The sequence below is a fragment of the Procambarus clarkii genome, chromosome 36 (genome assembly GCF_040958095.1).
Source record: "Procambarus clarkii isolate CNS0578487 chromosome 36, FALCON_Pclarkii_2.0, whole genome shotgun sequence".
Lineage (NCBI taxonomy): Eukaryota > Metazoa > Arthropoda > Malacostraca > Decapoda > Cambaridae > Procambarus > Procambarus clarkii.
Window position 1 is genome coordinate 4960669 of NC_091185.1, and position 22483 is coordinate 4983151.

Here is a 22483-nt window from a genome sequence, read left to right on the forward strand (position 1 = left end):
GGTTGGTTCGGCACTTCTTGCAAGAACGTATCCAAGTGCCTCTTCAATACATCCATCTTTGTTCCAGCAATATTGCTAATGCTTGCTGGGAGGGTGTTGAACAGTTGTGGACCTCTGATGTTCAAACAGTGTTCTCTGCTTGTGTCTATGGCACCTCTACTCCTCCTCCACTGGTTCTATTCTGCATTTCCTTCCGTGTCTTTCGTTCCAGTATGTTATTCTAATGTGCAAATTGGGAAAAGAATGTTAATTTCGCGAGCCGTTACCATTTTCTAGTACGACGATTTTTAGCTTTAGATAAACTATGCGTGAAAATGCGACGCTCTATTAGGAGGACGGGTTGCATAATGAAGTCGAAGGACAAGAGGAGCCAACCATGCCATCCTGAAGGAAGATTTCCGGATGATGTAGTATCATTTGAGCACCACCTGAACCTCAGTCATTATTCTGCTGTACTTTCAACATAGCAGCATGTACCTCACCGACTGGGAAGGGTTTTGTGTCTACGCCTTGCTAACGTCAAGAGTGGCCTCGATCACTGTAGAGAAGTCTTATGGTTATCTTGAGGTTATCTTGAGATGATTTCGGGGCTTTTAGTGTCCCCGCGGCCCGGTCCTCGACCAGGCCTCCACCCCCAGGAAGCAACCCGTGACAGCTGACTAACACCCAGGTACCTATTTTACTGCTAGGTAACAGGGGTATTCAGGGTGAAAGAAACTTTGCCCATTTGTTTCTGCCTCGTGCGGGAATCGAACCCGCGCCACAGAATTACGAGTCCTGCGCGCTATCCACCAGGCTACGAGACCCCCTGGTTCACAGGTGAACCACACTGTGTCCTGGAAGTTTAAATGTTAATTACAAGTAAAGATTTTTAACTTGTTAGATAAGATGGTCGAGTTGAGACAGTCATCTCCTTTGTAAATGTTGAATTAGAGAAGTATTTTATGCAGAGTAACAAAATTGTCTAATTTTAGTTTGTCTACATTATATTGACATTTAAGTGACTGGTCAACACTGTTCCCATCACTGGTGGGTGTAGGTGGGTGTTGAGTGAGGGTCAGTATTCCCATCACTGGTGGGTGTTGAGTGAGGGTCAGTATTCCCATCACTGGTGGGTGTAGATGGGTGTTGAGTGAGGTCAGTATTCCCATCACTGGAGGGTGTAGGTGGGTGTTGAGTGAGGTCAGTATTCCCATCACTGGTGGGTGTAGGTGGGTGTTGAGTGAGGGTCAGTATTCCCATCACTGGTGGGTGTAGGTGGGTGTTGAGTGAGGGTCAGTATTCCCATCACTGGTGGGTGTAGGTGGGTGTTGAGTGAGGGTCAGTATTCCCATCACTGGTGGGTGTAGGTGGGTGTTGAGTGAGGGTCAGTATTCCCATCACTGGTGGGTGTAGGTGGGTGTTGAGTGAGGGTCAGTATTCCCATCACTGGTGGGTGTTGAGTGAGGGTCAGTATTCCCATCACTGGTGGGTGTTGAGTGAGGGTCAGTATTCCCATCACTGGTGGGTGTAGGTGGGTGTTGAGTGAGGGTCAGTATTCCCATCACTGGTGGGTGTTGAGTGAGGGTCAGTATTCCCATCACTGGTGGGTGTAGGTGGGTGTCGAGTGAGGGTCAGTATTCCCATCACTGGTGGGTGTAGGTGGGTGTTGAGTGAGGGTCAGTATTCCCATCACTGGTGGGTGTAGGTGGGTGTTGAGTGAGGTCAGTATTCCCATCACTGGTGGGTGTTGAGTGAGGGTCAGTATTCCCATCACTGGTGGGTGTAGGTGGGTGTCGAGTGAGGGTCAGTATTCCCATCACTGGTGGGTGTAGGTGGGTGTTGAGTGAGGGTCAGTATTCCCATCACTGGTGGGTGTAGGTGGGTGTTGAGTGAGGTCAGTATTCCCATCACTGGTGGGTGTTGAGTGAGGGTCAGTATTCCCATCACTGGTGGGTGTAGGTGGGTGTCGAGTGAGGTCAGTATTCCCATCACTGGTGGGTGTAGGTGGGTGTCGAGTGAGGGTCAGTATTCCCATCACTGGTGGGTGTAGGTGGGTGTCGAGTGAGGGTCAGTATTCCCATCACTGGTGGGTGTAGGTGGGTGTTGAGTGAGGTCAGTATTCCTATCACTGGTGGGTGTAGGTGGGTGTTGAGTGAGGGTCAGTATTCCCATCACTGGTGGGTGTAGGTGGGTGTCGAGTGAGGTCAGTATTCCCATCACTGGTGGGTGTAGGTGGGTGTCGAGTGAGGGTCAGTATTCCCATCACTGGTGGGTGTAGGTGGGTGTCGAGTGAGGGTCAGTATTCCCATCACTGGTGGGTGTTGAGTGAGGGTCAGTATTCCCATCACTGGTGGGTGTCGAGTGAGGGTCAGTATTCCCATCACTGGTGGGTGTCGAGTGAGGGTCAGTATTCCCATCACTGGTGGGTGTAGGTGGGTGTCGAGTGAGGTGGTTGCGTGGAATGGCTGTGACCATTTAGAGAAACCAGGAGGCAGCCTACACCTCATGCTGTTCCCCTTCCACTGGCTATTGATTTTGGTGTTACCTCGCTAGCAGCAGCGGCAGCATAGGAGGAGGAACAGGGGGGAGGGATGGGGGGCTGGTTGGGGACAGACAAGCTCCTTCCATCCTTCCGAACATCCTCCTCCTCCTCCTCTCTCTCCCCTGAAAACCTTGTGATAGTGTTGAAACTTGCTAACAAGAGTAGTTTTCCCCCCTCTAGAGGCGAGGGTAAACGTATGACGCCTCGATTTCATTTAATGGCGAGTTTCCTTGTGGTGTTTGACCAGTTGTGCGAGTCTTGGAGTGCGGGGTGTTTACATGTTGCTACCATGATTGTATCTTTATCCCATCCAGTAAGTTTCAACATTGCATGAGTGGTTGTTTATGTCCTCTCCTGGGGCTTGGTGTGTGCACATGCGCTTGCTTCCTGGCTGGCTGGCTCACTCACTCACTTGCTCACTCACTCAGTCTTTCTCCCACCTCATTTATGGTTGAGGCCTCCTGAGCATACAAGGTCATCATTAACAAACCTACTCTTCCATGTGACCTACTGACGTTCTACTCCACTATATGATATACCTACTTGATGGGTTTCTAGGAGTTTATCTATATCAATTATATGCTGGTATCCATACCTCGCCGTCCATAGAAACTCCGTGTGGGTTTCTATGGACGCTCCAAATACTACATTTTGCCTCTGTGAGGAGGCTATTTATAAACGGTATTTTGTTCCCCTTTGTTTTTAATCCCCTTCATTGTTGACAAGTTAAATGAGGTTACTCTATTTGATGTATTTTGACTGGTAGGTTTGTCAGTTCCGTTATTCAGGGGCATATTGAATGTACTAGTGACAAGTACTAGTGACTGGTGTAGAGCGTATGTACTAGTGCCTAGTACTAGTGACTGGTGTGGGTATGGTTTGCTTTGCAAGTTCCAGTACCATTCATTCCTCCCGTTCCAATCTCTCGAATGTCTTACATAAGAACAAAGGCAACTGCAGAAGGCCTATTGGCCCATACGAGGCAGCTCCTATTTATAATTATTACTTCTGGTTCTTCTAAAAATGATAGTTTGATTTACTTCATAGATATGATAGTGCCTAATAGGCTCAGAAACCAGTTGATTGACCGTTAAGAGGCTGAATCAAAGAGCTAAAACTCTCTCGCCAGCAAGCATAATTACCTGGAGCATACCTGGAGAGGGTTCAGAGAGGTCTTCTACTCCCCGAGCCCGGCCTGAAGCCAGGTTCGCCTTGTAATAACTTGCCCCAACAGGCTGTTGCTTGGAACGGCCTACAGGCCCACGTAACCACTACAGTCTAGTTGGTGTGGCACTTCTTGCAAGAAGTTATCCAAGTGCCTCTTGATTACATCCACCTTTGTTCCAGCAATATTGCTAATGCTTGCTGGGAGGGAGTTGAACAGTTGTGGACCACTGATGTTCAGTGTTCTCTGATTATGTCTGGCGCCTCTACTCTTCACTGGTTCTATTGTGCATTTCCTTCCCTATCTTTCGTTCTGGTATGTTATTATCCTACCTTGCCTATTTGGGACCTGACCTTCAAGTATCTTCCATGATGCATTATTTGATATCTCTCTCGTCCCCTTTCCAAAGCTCTCATTTTGAGAGCTTTGAGACGGTCTCAATTTGTTTTATCGTGACTGTGTGCCGTGTATGTTCTCTGTATTCCCTCTAATTCAGAGACCTCTCCTGCTCTGAAAGGGGAAGTGAGTACCGAGCAATACTCAAGACGGGACAGCACCAGTGATTTAAATAGTATTAGGATTTCTAATGGTTGTTATTAGGATTTTTTGTTAATTTATTAGGATTTCTAATGGTAAAAATTTGTAATGGTAATCCATGCGATCATTTTCCTGGCCGCCGCTATATATGCTCATTGCCATAGTTAGGTAAGTGTACAAACTGACCTGACCTGACTGGATTAAACTGACCTGACCTGACTGGATTAAACTGACCTGACCTGACTGGATTAAACTGACCTGACCTGACTGGATTATACTGACCTGGCTGGTTGACTCACCCACACAAGCTTATCAGTGTCGGCTGGAAGTGTATACAGTTTTATTCTTAGCTTATTGACTATCTAATGGTTACAGGGATTCATTTAACGTGAACACCAACGTAGATATTTACTATCTTCTGGCCAAGGAAGAGTGAAGGCTAGGCCATGATTACGCTCTATCCCATCCCCCCCCCACCTGCCTTGGCTTTCTTAATCTTCCAGACATCAAGTGATGTCCCAGGGCTGCTCTATCTACCCCTATATATCTATAGAGGGGTGTAGAAATAGCCTAAGCTACTCTATCCCTTTGAGATGTATTTCTTGCTTATCTTAATAAACTTAATATTAATTAAGATAATTAATACTAATAATTATCTTAATAAGTATTTCTTGCTTATCTTAATAAACATACTTGAACTTGAGCTCTATCTTGGGACCTCAAGATTGACGGATGCAGTTTAATGCTGAATAATGTTGAGGTTTGCAAGAAGTTCTGGACCAACCGGGCTGTGGTGGATGTGCGGACCTGCTGGCCGCTCCAAGCAACAGCTTGTTGGACCAAGTTATCACAAGTCGAGCCTGGCCTCTGGTCGAGCTCACAAAATGAGGTCAATGGGAATAACTGGAAAAGTAGGACGCTGGATACTCAATTTCCTGTCGAACAGAACACAAAGAGTAACAGTCAATCAGATAAAATCGAGTCCAAGCGATGTTAAAAGCTCTGTACCTCAAGGTACAGTCCTTGCACCGCTACTGTTCCTTATTCTCATATCTGATATAGATAAAAATACACGCCACAGCTTCGTGTCGTCCTTTGCAGATGACACAAAAATCAGCATGAAAATTACCTCTGCTGAAGACATTGAAAAACTACAAGCAGATGTCAACAAAGTTTTTGATTGGGCAGCAGAAAATAACATGATGTTTAACAGTGATAAATTTCAGGTACTCAGGTACGGCAAAAATGAGGATCTGAAACATAATACAGGGTACAAAACACAATCGAATCTTCCCATAGTAGGAAAACAGCATGTCAAGGATTTGGGAATAATGATGTCCGACGATCTAACGTTTAGGGAGCATAACCAAGCAAATATCGCGTCAGCCAGAAAAATGATCGGATGGATTACGAGAACTTTCAAATCCAGGGATCCCATCACAATGGTTGTACTCTTCAAGTCACTTGTGCTGTCCCGTCTCGAGTACTGCTCAGTACTCACTTCCCCCTTCAGAGCAGGAGAGATTGCTGAAATAGAGGGAATACAGAGAACATATACGACACGCATAGACGAGATAAAACACCTAAATTATTGGGATCGTCTCAAAGCTCTCCAAATGTACTCTCTAGAAAGGAGACGAGAGAGATACCAAATAATATACACCTGGAAAATACTGGAGGGTCAGGTCCCAAATCTACACAGTAAAATAACAACGTACTGGAGTGAACGATATGGAAGAAAATGCAAGATTGAACCTGTGAAGAGCAGAGGTGCCATAGGCACAATCAGAGAGCACTGTATAAACATCAGGGGTCCGCGGTTGTTCAACGTCCTCCCAGCGAGCATAAGAAATATTGCCGGAACAACCGTGGACATCTTCAAGAGAAAACTGGACGGTTTTCTAAGAGAAGTTCCGGATCAGCCGGGCTGTGGTGGGTACGTGGCCCTGCGGGCCGCTCCAAGCAACAGCCTGGTGGACCAAACTCTCACAAGTCGAGCCTGGCCTCGGGCCGGGCTTGGGGAGTAGAAGAACTTCCAGAACCCCATCAACCAGGTATCAACCAGGTATCAACCAGGGGAGTAGAAAAACAACCAGAACCCCATCCAGGAACAATCCAGGTTCTGAGGATAGGTAATGGAGAGAGTTGCCAGACACCAAGTGGATAGTGTTGGAATTGCGAAATGTGAATGCAGACGGCCTCGCAACGTTGCAAAACACATAAATTGTTTAATAAATACAGATAAGCTACCATGGATACCTGATCAACCAGGCTGTGATTCATACGCCAGGCTGCGAGCAGCCGCGTCCAACAGCCTGGTTGACCGGTCTAGCAATCAGGAGGCCTGGTCGACGACCGGGCCGCGGGGAAGCTAAGCCCCGGAAGCACCTCAAGGCAAGGTGACAATGAACTGGGAAAGATGCACAGGTTGCTCTAGCCTGACCTCAGGCCGGGCTCTGGGAGTAGAACAACTCTCGAAACCTACTCCAGGTATGCTCTAGGTTTCGTAAGTGGACTCGGAAATGCTTGATAGATTTTAGCCAAGGTCTTTGTAACTGTCATTTACTTAAAGTACATCTTCATACGATTGATCGGTCTCATAAGACAGAACACAAATTGGACGTCACTTGAACGCATATAGAGAAGAATGGCTCTATGGCGTTCATATAGAGCCATTCTTCAAGTTTTTAAAAGCATTCTTTGTGAAGAGTTATAAAGAGTATAACGCAATGACTGGAGCTCTGAACTCTACCGTCGCTGGCTTGTAGTGTCCGGTGTGTTCCATGCATTGTATCCAACCTGTGTTTACCTCTGGCCTCCCACTTGTTCGGATCCCTTGGCGTCGGAGTTGAAGATCAAGGAAAAAGTAGGTGTTCGGAGGGAAGGGTGTTCTTGGAACTGTAGGGGGCGCGGGGAATGTGAGATGTGGAGAGTGAGGGGGGAATGAGGGGTGGGTTGTAGTGAGTAATGAAGACAATATGAACAATTGTTGTAATATGTTGGTAAAATGGTGACAATGGTGTTAATGTTGACAACATTGATGACACTACTGTATTTGTAATTGATGACATTGTCTCTGGGATTCTCTGTTGATGCTGGTATATTAATTCGGCTTTCTTCTCTTGACAGGTACGCGTGGGAGATTTGATGCTGACCAAGACAGAGGTGTTGACGATGCTGGAAGGGTAGCAGTAACGTTATTCACTGTTGATGAACCAGGTAGTTATGATCAGCGTCGGGGACGACTGCTGCACTCAATATGCACACGGGAGAGGGAGGGATAGAGAGAGCGCGGGAGAGGGGGAAAGAGAGCACGGGAGAGGGGTAGAGAGAGCACGGGAGAGGGGTAGAGAGAGCACGGGAGAGGGGTAGAGAGAGCACGGGAGAGGGAGGGAGAGAGCGCGGGAGAGGGGGAAAGAGAGCACGGGAGAGGGAGGGAGAGAGCGCGGGAGAGGGGTAGAGAGAGCACGGGAGAGGGAGGGAGAGAACGCGGGAGAGGGAGAAGCCAGATGAGAGAGAGAGCGAGCGTGTTGTTCATCATGGGTGGGCTGAATACTGGAGATGACAGCGATCATTTAAACCTTTCATCACCCGTGCATTAAGAGGTGATGAACCGGATTATGCAAATTTCTGAAGCAGTAACTTACTCCGGCCTCGGACCGTCTCCGCATCCCCGATTGGTCCGCACCATTACGCCAGGGACTTCCGCATTCCGGCACTGTAGGGGAGCGTTGGAGGGAGGAGTGAGGGGAAAGTAGGCTGAGGGGAGAGGCAGGGCGTGAGTATTGGATGAGGGGTCACAGTTCTAAAGAAGGTAACAAAACGGGGAGAGAAGAGATGCTAAAAATGGTTTACTTCATGAAGGAGAGACAAGGTAATTGTCCAAAGAAATCGCTAAGCTGATATGACTGTATAACACTTAGATGCGATGATGTGGGATAGGACGAAGGGAAAGAACGGTGCCTAGCCACGCCGACCATCCTGGCCTCAAAGCTGTTCCCAGCAGTCCAGGTGATTTGGAGGGCACGCCTTACCAGGGCTCTCAAGGAGGGTTGAGGAGGGAGAGAATTAGAAAGGTTCTTCTCGAAGCCCCTTATCTACGTATACTCTTGTGCCGAGATTATTTTTACGATGCGAGGGGAAGGTGGTGATATTCCCTCAGATTTATACGGCACTGCGGACCTGGTGAGGGGAACCTGCCTACCTCTCCCCTCCCATCCCCTCACCCGTCCTCAAATATCCCCCTTCTCGCTATTTTCTCCTCTTCCTAATCTTCTACCCTTTCTCCCCTATCCTCAAACACTACCCCTCCTCTGGCTCTCTCTCTCTCGCCTTCTCATTCTCTCTCTCTCTCGCCCTTTCTTTCTCTCTCCCTCTCTCTCGTATGAGAGTAGTGTGGGTGAAGTGACAAAGGAGCGCTTGTCTGCGAGCACTGACGTCAGATAGTTCATGCTGACACCAGGGTAAGGGTGGGAGAAAGGCAGGTTATACGGGTGGGGTTTTGTGAGGGTGAGGTGAGGATGTTGAACAGTAAGTGCAGTGTGTGTGTGTGTGTGTGTGTGTGTGTGTGTGTGTGTGTGTGTGTGTGTGTGTGACGGGATGGGAGGGACGGGTGGAGGGAGGAAGGAAGGGACGGGTGGAGGGGGGTGGGCGGTGTTGAATAGGTTCCGTAAAGAAAGTCAAATCGATGAAAATGCTCCGTGGCTCTATTCATAAATGGTTGTACGTTTATAATTGAAGAGATTGAGGAGGTGGGGGAAAGTTGAGGGAGGGGAACCATGTCTGGGCGTCAAGACGTACTGGGTCAAGAGAAGTGGAAGGAAAGTAGACAAGCAAGCAAGCAAGCAAGCAAGCGAGCAAGCAAGCGAGCGAGCGAGTAGGCAAGCTGGTCGACACTCCCTCTCTCACGCCGTCTTGGGAACATCCGTCGATTGCTGCTTTCATCCCACAAGGGCAGGGGATGTGTAAGTACTTCATTCATAATGATGGGCTGCCCGAAATCTTGAAGTATCCAAAATTTGCGTATTGTAGGTGCAGCCTGCACATGACTGTAAAGCTGCCGCCCAGTTGGGTGGGTGTGGAGCAAGACTAGTAACTGTGTGACTCACTATAGATGTAAAGTGCCTTGTATAGTGACTGTTGTGAGCCTCTTGTTGAATCACTTGTGACACAAAAGATTATTGATGTGTGTATTTGTGTGGGTGATTGAATATGTATGTGTGTATATATGTGTGTGATTATAATATTAATGTCATATTAATATAATATACATACATGTACATTATATGTATATATAACATTAATAATTATGTAACTTGCGTCAAACGATTATTTGCTTAGCTAAACGAACTAGAGGGTTCAGGGTGACGTATGAATAACAGCCTGATTGATCCTTAGGTGTACATGTATTCACCTAGTTGTGCTTGCGGGGGTTGGGCTCTGGCCCTTTATGTTGGCGACTCCGTACAATATCCACGCTTGTCCACCGGGATACCGCCCGGGTATCAACCAGGTATTAACCAGGGTTATCTTGAGGTTATCTTGAGATGATTTCGGGGCTTTTAGTGTCCCCGCGGCCCGGTCCTCGACCAGGCCTCCACCCCCAGGAAGCAGCCCGTGACAGCTGACTAACACCCAGGTACCTATTTTACTGCTAGGTAACAAAGGTTACCTAGCAGCTAGGTTTTGGTAGGGTTACCAAAAACACGGCTATAAGTCTTCCCCACACGTGGCTGAGGAATGGGATTGGGTTCAGTCAGTGATGATTGGTCTTGAGACGATATTACGAGGGCCCGTAGCCTGGTGTGTGTCTGCTGGAGTGTCGCGGGTCGGGTCGGGGTTCTAGCGTCATTACTGCAAGAAAAGTCGTGGTTATTTAGTTCTTAGTGGAGGCAGAGTTGGTGTGTGTGTGTGGGGGGGGGGGGGGGGTCTTTGTTGTGTTAGTGGAGGATGGGAGGAAGTGAAAGTGGAGTGGTGGCGGGAGGAATGGCCGAGAGGAAGCAGGGTCGGGCACTCCTGCAGGTGGGGGCAGGGGGGGGGAGTGGGGGAGTCTGCTGCTGGGGGGATTGGGGGGTGGAAACCGCCCCGGGCGCCGCCTCCAGGCACACGCTGTCTTGTCGCCGCATGACTGCATTACACCTCTTGCCGGTGACGACAGTTTTCACGTTGTGGGTGTGGACGAGCCCTCAGCCTTCCCCCTCCTCCTATGCTTCCTTTCTCTTGCTCTCTCTCTCTTGCTGGCTGTCTCCTGGGGTACCCCTATAACCAGTAAGACTCCCTCTGGTATTTACTCACCGGTCTTCCCTCCCCTCTTGCCTCCCGCTTCATCCCCAAGTCAAACAGCAGATTTAATAACAAGTGTATGCTAGCTGGGTTAAACCCCCGCGGGGCACACCAGTAATGGGTCCTCTTCCCCGTGGAGGCCGGGCTCCCACGGCTGGTTCCTGACCCGGTGTTGACACTGTTGGCCCCTCGCTAGGGGGTGGCAGGTAGCTCTTGGCCCCGTTATTGCCATCTTAAGGTTGTGAGGACATTATATTAAAGGCCTCTGAAGTCCAAGGCCCGACCGTCCAAGTGATTGGGCGCCATTCCTTCCCCCACCGTCTCATCCCAAATCCTTATCCTGACCCCTTCCAAGTGCTATATAGTCGTAATGGCTTGGCGCTTTCCCCCTGATAGTTCTCTTCTCTTATCTCCTGCTTATGTGGAGTCACTGCCCCCCTCTCCTGTGTTTATTCAACCGAGGCTGGTTGACCAGAGACCGCGCCCCGGGGCTGTTGATCCCTGGGGCCTGGTCAGAGACCGCGCCCCGGGGCCTGGTCGGAGACCGCGCCCCAAGGCTGTTGATCCCCGGGGCCTGGCCAGAGACCGCGCCACGTGGCTATTGATCCCAGGAAGGTAGGCGTGGATATTTCCAAGTTTTTCTTGGATATATTAGGCTACGTGGAAACTCGTCGGATAAATCTGTTAACTCTTGTTTATTTTATATGTGAACTTAACCAATTTGAATATATTTTTGTCCTTCATATCCTGATCTGATGCCTTAAAACCCTCTCGTACATGTACACAAATTTGAACATGGTTATCTTGAGATGATTTCGGGGCTTTAGTGTCCCCGCGGCCCGGTCCTCGACCAGGCCTCCACCCCCAGGAAGCAGCCCGTGACAGCTGACTAACTCCCAGGTACCTATTTACTGCTAGGTAACAGGGACATAGAGTGAAAAAAACTCTGCCCATTGTTTCTCGCCGGCGCCTGGGATCGAACCCCGGACCACAGGATCACAAGTCCAGCGTGCTGTCCGCTCGGCCGACCGGCTCCCTTACTTATGGTGCCCAACTTTTAATATTTATTCAAGTGGTGCAACACTTAATTTTATATTGGATTGGTTCCGACCCCTAACGATTAACTTAGTGCTCATTTATGTATGTTTGCAGCAAGAATATTTACATATATTGTATAGAACTATGTCTACAATTGTACGTACCTTGGAGGTTCCGGGGATCAATATCCCGCGGCCCGGTCTCTTGACGAGGCCTGGAGAGGGTTTCGGGAGTAGTTTTACTCCCTCAGCCCGACCTGGGGCCAGGCTCGACATGTGATAGCTTGGTCCAGCAGGCTGTTGCTTGGGGCGGCCCACATATCCACTACAGCCTGGTTTGTCCGGCACTTCTTTCAAGAACTTGTCTTGAAGATGCCTCTTGAAGACATCCTCCATGTTGGTGGTCTGGTCAGCCAGGCTGTTGTTACATTCTCCAGGTGTAAATTATGCCTCTCTCTCTCTCTGTTTCTCGCTCCAAGCATTAAATATAATGGTTTTAAGTGATTCCAATAATTTGGATGTATTTATAGGATTCGGCCATTTTCTTGGTAGTTGTCACGCCCAATTTTTTTTCTGTTTAACCATTCCTTTCCCTCGTCCCATCCCACGTTCTTGTTGTGATCCCTTCCCAAGGCTATATAGCCGCAGTGGCTTGGCGCTTTCTCCTGAGCGTTCCGTTGGGTATCCACTACAGCCCTGTTAGTGCTATCGGTCTATAATTGTTTGCAACCGATGCAATTCAGAAGCAAAGATGGTCGTTCTCGCGGCCCGGTCTGTAGACGAAGCCTCCTTGTTGGTGTGGTGGTTAACCAGGTTGTTGGACGTAGCTGCTCGCAGCCTGATATGTGAATCAGCCCGGTTGGTCAGGTATCCTTTGAAGGGGGTTTTAAAGTTATCTTTTTGAACATCACGAGAGGCCGGCCAGTTAGTGACATCTGAGAACATAAGAACAAAGGTAACTGCAGAAGGCCTATTGGCCCATACGAGGCAGCTCCTATCTATAACCACCCAATCCCACTTATATACATGTCCAACCCACGCTTGAAACAATCGAGGGGACCCCACCTCCACCACGTTACGCGGCAATTGGTTCCACAAATCAACAACCCTGTTACTGAATCAGTATTTACCCAAGTCTTTCCTAAATCTAACCTTATCCAATTTATAACCATTTCGTGTTCTGTCTTATGTTGATACTTTTAATACCCTATTAATATCCCCTTTGTTATGTCCATTCATCTGAGAACAGTCGAATTTTGGGTTAATCTCGTGAAGAATTAATAGTTGTCGATCTTCATTGTATTTAGGGGTTCAAGGACAAAAAATCGGCTGTATCTTTAGTATTTGACTATTTTCTGGGTTGGAATGTCCGATCTTCCATGTACAAAGCCCAATGATGTGTGGGTTTTGCTCTGCACTGTTGCATTTTATCCATCTTCTCTTCTGCCAGTCTTTCGTGGGATACCGTATCAAAAGACCTTTCAATAGTCCTTTAAAAAAAAATTCTACTGCCTACCCATCTGTCTTGTCAGATCTCAATCGCCCGGACATATAATACGGTGTATTAGTGATGCAAAATTTGACGAGTCTCTAACTTAGTTCCTCCTGGTTGATACCTGGTTGATACCTGGTTGATCCTCCACCTTCATAAACGAATGCTATGCTCTCCCTCCCCCCCCCCACCACAACCATCACCAGCCCATCCTATCTTGAGGCTATCTTGAGATGATTTCGGGGCTTTTTTAGTGTCCCCGCGGCCCGGTCCTCGACCAGGCCTCCACCCCCAGGAAGCAGCCCGTGACAGCTGACTAACTCCCAGGTACCTATTTACTGCTAGGTAACAGGGGCATTCAGGGTGAAAGAAACTTTGCCCATTTGTTTCTGCCTCGTGCGGGAATCGAACCCGCGCCACAGAATTAAGAGTCCTGCGCGCTATCCACCATTCATCCTAAGATGAATGGTACTTTAAGATTTTGTATTATTGAATTAGCTCAAATGGCACAGTAAGAAATGTAAAGGTAACTGAAGAATCTAGTCGAACTTGTCGAAGCCAATCCTAGGCACTAATGTAAGCAGTTGTAGTGCTTCAACCCCGCACTACACACCTTCCCTCCCCCCCCCCCACCAACCCTGCACTACACACCTTCCCTCCCCCCCCCCACCAACCCTGCACTACACACCTTCCCTGCTCCCCCAACCCTGCACTACACACCTTCCCTCCCCCCCCCCCCACCAACCCTGCACTACACACCTTCCCTGCTACACTACATGGCTGTAGACGTAGTTAGGCAAGACTGCAGGGAGCGCGGTGGGAGCCGAGGAGTGAAGTCAGGTGTGTGAGGTAACGCTGTTAAGGGGCGGCGGCGGCGGCGGCGGCGGGTGGTTGTGGAGGCCCAGCACGTCCACACCTCCATACTGCCCCCCCCCCCCTGTACCACCCACCCCTTCCCCACTACCACTACCACCCACCCCTTCCCCACTCCGCCACCAGTGCAGCTCCTGCTACGGTTTCCCCCCCTTTCCACCACTACCAAGGAGGATTGTGCTGCCTCTGTCGCTACTGCCTTGGTTTATATTTTCAGCTTCACCTTTGGTTTTGACTACTTGCTCTAGCCTGCTGCTGCTGCTGCTACACTTGTTTGGGGGGGTTGTGTCTGCGGCATCACATGTGAGAGTGGTCGAGGCCACTGGGACGGTTGGGTACTCCCAGGGTAATCCGAGGAGAGGTGATAAATCCACCCAGCGTGGACTGTCCTTCGAGCTTATGGGTTTGGGGATGAACGAAGGATCAGAAAATATTGTCGGAACAATCGTGGACATCTTCAAGAAAAAACTAGATTGTTTTCTTCAAGGAATGCCGGACTAACAGGGCTGTGAAGGGTATGTCTCCGTCTGTCTCTTGCAGTCTCCGTGGTGTAGTGGTAAGACACTCGCCTGGCGTTCCGCGAGCGCTATGTCATGGGTTCGTATCCTGGCCGGGGAGGATTTACTGGGCGCAATTCCTTAACTGTAGCCTCTGTTTAACGCAACAGTAAAATGTGTACTTGGATGAAAAAACGATTCTTCGCGGCAGGGGATCGTATTCCAGGGACCATAGGATTAAGGACTTGCCCGAAACGCTACGCGTACTAGTGGCTGTACAAGAATGTAACAACTCTTGTATATATCTCAAAAAAAAAAAAAAAAAAAAAAAAAAAAAAAAAATGGGCCTGTGGGCCTCTCCAAGCAACATCCTGGTGGACCAAACTCTTAACAAGTCAAGCCTGGCCTCGGGCCGGGCTTGGGGAGTAGAACTCCTCCCAGAACCCCATCAACCAGGAAGCAGCTCTGAAAATGTTTGTATTGTGACAGTTCGTTCGTGACTCGTGGTCACACCCTATGAGCCAGTACGTGGTAGGCATTTGACGCTTTAATTATATAACATTGAATGACGCAATATGCCAGGAATAACTAGGCAACTAAAGCACCACCAAGTTCCCCGAGACGAGAAGTGTACTTTGAGAATGACAATAGTAAACAGGAGACTGTTGTTCTTAGTATTAATATTTCATTAAAGTTTATATCAGTAGTACTAGTAGAAAAGGTATAACTAGATAGAAGAACCAGACGTAGCAGTATCAACCAGGTAGCAGCTTGATACCTGATTGATGGGGTTCTGGGAGTTCTACTCCCCAAGCCCAGCCCGAGGCTAGGCTTGACCTGTTAAGAGTTTGGTCCACCAGGCTGTTGCTTGGAGCGGCCCGCAGGCCCACATATCCACTACAACCCGGTTAGTCAGGAATTCGTTTGATGTGGGCTTGGATAACAAGATCGGTACAATATCAGCCTCCAAATCTCTTCGTATCCATTTCAAATAAGTTTTATCTCGTGTCCTGCCTCCTGGTGCCAGTAACGTGCTTCATTGCTTTGCATTTACTCAAGTCTTGTAACCAATTATTGTATAATTTATTACAATATGCCTAAGGGATTCTGTTGTTTCTTGCAGTCTTCCGTCGTATCTGTCCACTTCAATGTTTCTTTTCATATAGGTGTGTGTGTGTGTGTGTGTGTGTGTGTGTGTGTGTGTGTGTGTCGCAGCATAGACGCAGTCGTGGCTCACCCGTCAATAATTTCTTGTCGCTCTTCCCCCCCCCCCCCATCCCCATCAATCGTCCTCCTTGTTCTTCCTCCTCTCCTTTATCCTCCTCGTCCTCCTCCCTCCACCCGTCGCCGACCCCCCCCCCCCCATCTTGTAAAACTGGTGACAAATGTAGTCAGGTGAATGAGCAAGGTCGACGAAGCGGGCCACTGGAGATCCCGAAGCTGAAAACTTTGGCTTGATGGTCTCTTGCTTTACCCTTCTCTTCCACCCCATATACGGCTACATGTACGGGCTCACCATAGCCCGTGCTGCTTGGAACTTTTTGTTCCAAGTAGCGAATCTTAAACAACAACTACATACGGCTAGATGTATGAGCCTTCTCTATTTTCTATTTTTCTCTGGGGGGGGGAGGGGGGGGGGGTGTACTGGCACGCGAGTCTGGATTGGTTTGGTATTCATGAAGATTTTGATATTGTTAATCTTGAGTGTGGTTAGTTGTTCACTGTGAAGCTTGTAGTGTCCAATGCGGTACGGTGTCCAACAGCCTGGTTGACCAGTCCAGCAACGAGGAGGCCTGGTCGAGGACCGGGCCGCGGGGACGCTTAGCCCCGAAATCATTGCAAGATAACCGCAAGGTAAGGTAGTACTGTCCTCGATATCTGGCTTATTTCTTTATTAGGAAGTAAGCACTTGCCTGCATGTTCCGTCTACCTGAAGTAAATGCCAAATACTATTTTTTGTGACGCATTTAGATACATTTATTTATTTACCACCAACCGGGCTGTGGTGGGTATGTGGGCCTGCGGGCCGCTCCAAGCAACAGCCTGGTGGACCAAACACTAAAGTCGAGCCTGGCCTCGGGCCGGGCTCAGGGAGTAGAAGAACTCCCAGAACCCCATCAAGCAGGTATCAACCAGGTATGTGCAGCTATCCTAGACTATATGAAGAGGAGTACAGTGTGCGTCAAGAACTAGCTACGCGAGGCAAAAAATTCTTATCACAGGATGGTTAGTCAGTCATACAAAGGCGTGTGGGCAGTAATCTGCACTGACAGACTCTGGGATACATTGTGAGGATATCCTCCAGAACACGAGAATGAATAATGTAGCAGTGATATTTAATTTATTTATTTATATACAAGAAGGTACATTGGGTTTGTGAGAATACATAGCATAGTACAGTATTTACAATCTTGTAAAGCCACTAGTACGCGCAGCGTTTCCGGCAGAAACGTTCTGAAATACTAAAACGTTCCCATCTCACAGGATGGTTAGTCATACAGGGCCAAATGCTAGATATATTTTTTATTTTGCACGAGAAATATTTTGAGTTTCACTAAAGGCTTTGTGTTCTCTCTTGGGCTTTGATCCTTTGTGTTAGCTTAATATCTTCTATTTATGAAGTCGGCCTTTCTTATTGTTCTTTGGAAAGAGTAGATCATGCGGTGTCCTTTGATTGGGTTTCTTTGCCTGTAGAGGGAACCTGCCTACCTACTTTGTGGGGGTTTCGAGGAGCCTGGTCTCTGACCACCACGGACCAGGAGGCTTCCTGGTTGGACATTGCGCAATCAGGCTATTGGACGCGGTTGCTCGCAGCTTGACGTACGAATCACAGACTGGTTGATCAGGAATTCCCTGGAGGTGTGTATAGAGTTCACTCTCGAACAACGTGAGTTCACTCTCGAAAAACGTGAGTTCACTCTCGAACAAATCCTCTGTATTTTATTGGGCCTATTTTGCACATTCCTGCCATGCCTCCTGTTTTCATGTAATGTTATTTCCTTGAGCAGATTCAGAACCAGTCCTTCTAATACTTTCCAGGTGTAAATTATTGTATATATGTCTTGTCTGCGCTCTAGAGAATACAGATTTAGAACTTTCATTCAGTCCCAATTCCCAACGTCTGAAAAATATTGACTGGTTCCAAATGTGCACAAGGAACTAGTTCTGGGAGACCAGGAGGCATGGCAGGATGTGCAGAATAGCGGGGACACTGAGCCTCGGAAGTAACTCGAGGGAAATAGGTAATGCATCTCGTAGAAGATTAAAGGGTTCCTACATATTGTTCGGGATGACAATACGGGAGTTATTATTATTATTATTATTATTAATAATAATAATAATAAAAATATTAGTATTATTTTTATTATTTTTATTTATTATTATTATTATTATTATTATTTATTTTTTTCCTACCACAGACGTGGCCACACATTTACAATGCTAACCAGCATATATACATTTTCTTCTGTCCTCCATGGACAGAGTTAGAGATGTGTTAAACATACAGTTCAAGGGTTTATTGAACAATCAACCACAGAAGGTGATTCGGTGCTTTTAAAATGCTAAGCTAAATACGGGAGGCGAGAGGTGACGGTCTGTCTCAAAGGCATACAAATTCTCGTTAAAGTTTTGGGTGTTGTAGGGAAGTGAGGGAGGGGGAGGGGGGGGGGGGGGCCTGGAATGGTTATCCTATCTACTCCTGGATAACTTACACAGGTCAAGTTTGGTGATAATAGTAAGTCACAATGGAGGTAAACAATGGACATGGTGAGGGTAGTGGGTGTGGGCGTGCCTGTGCCGCAGTGTGCGTGTGGCAGCAGGCAGTGTGGGGGGGTGGTCGCCCCTGGGGGTGGGGGTCGCCCCTGGGGGTGGGGGGGTCGGAGATCAAGTGCCAGTTGAGACGTTCAAGAGGGACAATCTTCCTCCACCACCTCCTCTGTGCCAGACTCCTATTGTGTGTGTGTTGTCAAGTACACGAGGTGCTTGAAGGAGGCGGAGTGAGTCAGGCCCACGGAATGGAGGGGGGGGGGGGAGACGGAATGGAGAAGAGGGGATAAGAGGGAATAGAGGAGGAGAAGGAGGGGGGAGGTAGGAGAGAAGTGAGTAGTGTGTTGGACTGCGGGGTGTGGGTTAAAACTTATTAAATTTAGAGCATAGTGGAATGAGTGAATAGGAGATATACGACGAGTGTTGTGGAATGAAAATAATCACTAACGGGAGGGTGATGAGTGTGTGGTGGAGGCTGGAGAAATTGCTGACCTTGAGAGTGTGCAGAGATCGTTGACGGCTAGAATCCACTCGGTTAAACAAACATCTAAACTACTGGGACCGACTAAAGAGCCTAAATCTGTACTCCCTTGAGCACAGGCGGGAGAGATACATAATAATTTACACGTGGAAAATATTACAGGGGCTGGTCCCAAACCTGCACACACAAATAACAGCACATGAGACCAGGAGGCATGGCAGGATGTGCAGAATACCCCCGTTGAAGAGCAGAGGTGCAACAGGTACTCTGAGAGAGAACTATCAACATCAGAGGCCCGAGACTGTTCAACACGCTTCCACTACACATAAGGGACATAACTGGCCGACCCCTCACAGTGTTCACACAGAAGACTTGGTCAAGGACCGGCCGGCGGGAACGTTGAGCCCCGAAATCATCGCAAGGTAAGGAGAGCGCTTGGTCCAACAGGCTGTTGCTTGTAGCGGGCCGCAAACCTACATATCCACCACAGCCCGGTTGGTCCGGCACTCCCACTACAGGAGGGAGAGTGTATGCCTCCACCAACTAGCCTGGTTGTCCCTGTTGCACTATAATGTAACTAGTCTGACGTTCGAATTGTGTGTTAAATCCGGCTTTAGTTGTGGATGGAGGTTTCTTCCACGACATTTACTTTGAGTGCATTCCACTTGTTGACCACCGTAGAGGGTTTTCAAGAGGAAACTAGATTTATTCCTCCAAGGAGTGCCGGACCAACCGGGCTGTGGTGTGTATGTGGGCCTGCGGGCCGCTCCAAGCAACAGCCTGGTGGACCAAACTCTCAAAAGTCGAGCCTGGCCTCGGGCCGGGCTTGTGGAGTAGAAGAACTCCTAGAACCCCATCAACCAGGTATCAACCAGGTACCAGTATGTCATTACATTCCCTCGGCTCATTTGCGCTTCCAACTTGCACCTGTTATACAGGTGCTTTGCCTCCTCCCCTCCCCCCCCCACCTTCCACCACACCCTTAGTGGCTGCACCTGTGTGTACTGCTTCCCGCAGACACATGTTATGTAGGTCTAGTATGGGTTACCTCGGGTATTGACCCGCGTCTAGCAGAGATACTTGGTGTGGGCGGATGGTAGTGTGGGGTTTAGCTATGAGTCACCTCCCCCCCCCCTCCCCCCGAGTAGCCCTGACGGGGGGGGGGGGAGGGAGGGGGCTAAACTCCCAGAGGACGCTACTGTGGTTCCTTAGCACCAAACTATTATTCCCAGTGTGAAGCAGCTACGTCTATTCCAGGGCCTGCCATCTTCTGGACCTTCCCTACCTGGTTTCCCTCCATTAGACTAATATCCCTGACGATACGATATCCCTGACGATACTTTCCGCTCCCTATGTTGCTCATCTCCATTAGTCTCCCCATTCGCCTTAGCCTTCCTACCTGGCCGCCCTCGACTGTATCCATTAGTCCGCATTTTTTCTCTCTGCAATTAGTAACTTCTCCCCTTTCACCCGCTTTTACCCTACGGCCACTTAAGCGTTTACTAACTCCTCGGCTAGACTACTACTGGCAGTTTGGGGGTGGTGTTGCCAGTACGGCCTGGCGGCGGCTGGCAGAGTTACTCTGATCTTTATGAAGGCTGCCTCACCTGGCTTCCTCTTTTGTCTCATCATGATGTGTAAGATTCGCTACTTGGAACAAAACGTTCCAAGTCGCACGGGCTATGGTGAGCCCGTAGTGGACTTACCTGGCACAGGAGCGGGGCTGTAACTTGGTAACCACCTGAGCAGTCGTGGAGAGTATATATAGATAGTAGTAGCCTTCCCAGTAGCCTTCCACACAATTCGACCAGACTATCAACTTCTTGGAACTGAGATAAGGAAACCAATCGTCTTGTAACACCCGGACATCTCTAGACCGGCCGACTGTGGCCAGCCCCGCTGACTCCTGTGACACTGGGCTGGAGTTGAAGGGATAAGGAGGACACATGACACAGGTCTGGAGGACGACGTGTACCCCACCAGTTCACCGGTCTGACCAGCCCTATGGTCTTTAGATTGGATTGGTGCGTCCACGGACCCCATCCTCCAGTATCGGCTATAATACTGATAATGGCTCCAAGGAGCCTCCTCCACTCTCGGGCTCGCCATATCCTGTACTACATTTGTTCCAGCAGCTGAATCTAAACCACCACCACCACCACCACCACCCACAGTCGTCTTCAAGCATGGATATAAATGATACGAGGCTATTTCCTGTCGGGCCGTTGACGTCCATGTGGAGAGGATACTTGGGGGGGGGGGGTGGAATATATCCGGGTCTTGAGAGTAAAGTAGGATGTGTATCCTTTATCCATATGAACATTTATTTATATGTATATAACTAAAGTTGTTACATTCTTGTACAGCCACCAGCACGGACAGCTGTCGGGCAGGTCCTTAATCCTAATTTTCCCTGGAATACGACTCTCCAAATGTTGTAACAACCAGGTACCCATTCACTGCTGTGGTGAACAGACAGTTAAGGATTGAAGCCTAGTCAATCCTCCCCGGCCAGGATACGAACCCAGGCCAAGTCGCTGGCGAAGCGCCGGGCGAGTCTTGCCACTGCGCCACAGGGGGATCTTTATAACAATTTACCCAAAATTTGCTTGTCCATTTTAAAGAATGAAGAACAATTTCTACTTGTATTCTAAGCTGCATCACTTATGAACCATCCCTGCCCTTGTGTGGCAGTGCACAATAGAAAGTTGTTTTCACATATCCACACATTAAAGCATTGATTGTAACCATGATATATATGTGCTTCAGCCTACAGTTTAGACCTATTGTCTTATGTATGACCCTCTGTCCTGCGTGACAGTGAATACTAGCATTAACCTCAATTTAATAAGACTATCAAAATCCTCAGATTAGGCAAAATTGTAATTAATTTTGTCAATAAAGATGTTAATAATAATAATTTATAACGTCACGGTACACTTCCCGTGTACACCATTTATAAAACATTTTTATATCTTATTTTGGTTGGCTCGTGTGTTGACTTGGGGGGGGAGGGAAGGGAACTATCAGGAAAAAGCGCCAAGCCATTACGACTATATAGCCCTGGGAAGGGGTCAGGATAAGGATTTGGGATGGGACGGTGGGAAAGGAATTGTGTCCAACCACTTGGATGGTCGGGGATTGAACGCCGACCTGAATGAAGCGAGACCGTCGTTCTACCGTCCAACCCAAGTGGTTGAGCGAGGGGGGGGGGGGGGGGGAAGAGATACATTTCTCCCCCCCCCCCTTTCCCTTCCAGAGGTGTGCGCGGCGCCAGGGATGCCAGATTGGGCTACAAGTATCGAATTGGGCTACTTTTCAGAGCCCCGCGCTCTCAAATTTTTAATTTCGCTACTTGCGACTTTTTGGGCTACTTTAAAAACAAGTTGGGCTATTTTGGGCTATTAATGTTAAGAAACTTAATGATGATTTTTATGCTTTTTATAATGTCATGTACAAATCACAGCCGCGTCCAACAGCTTGATTGAATAGACCACTTACCGCAGGAGGCCAGGTCAGAGACCGACCCCTGGGGACGTTGATCCTAGGAACTTGCCAAAGAAAAAGTAACCGCAAGGCAAGACAATCCTCCCCAGGGGCTGTAGATTTCCCAACCTTAATTGCCATTAATACTTCATCCCGGGAACTGTCTATGTTAAGTGACCTCCCACTGTTGCCTACTGTAAATATTAGGTGTCTCTTTAGGTGTTTCCAAGAATCAAATGACTGTCGTTAGAGCGGATTAGCATACAGTAAACTTGGCAGCTTCATCTGTGCTTGCATTGTTAGTGTGGCTCTGACCTCCAGAAGGATAGTTCGACACAAGT

At 48.4% G+C, this 22483-nt stretch overlaps 1 protein-coding gene across 4 annotated transcripts in view; it reads left to right on the forward strand.

Annotated features, from left to right (window-relative positions):
- Positions 1-22483, forward strand: part of Nrg (Neuroglian) — a 175029-nt gene that overhangs the window by 62026 nt on the left and 90520 nt on the right. For 2 of the 4 annotated variants that reach the window (XM_069336502.1, XM_069336501.1), the window contains exon 2: positions 7356-7445. The exons of the other annotated variants lie outside the window; for them this stretch is intronic. The gene's annotated coding sequence lies outside the window, so the exon portion shown is untranslated. The remainder of the gene's footprint in view (positions 1-7355; positions 7446-22483) is intronic. 4 annotated transcript variants of the gene reach the window in all.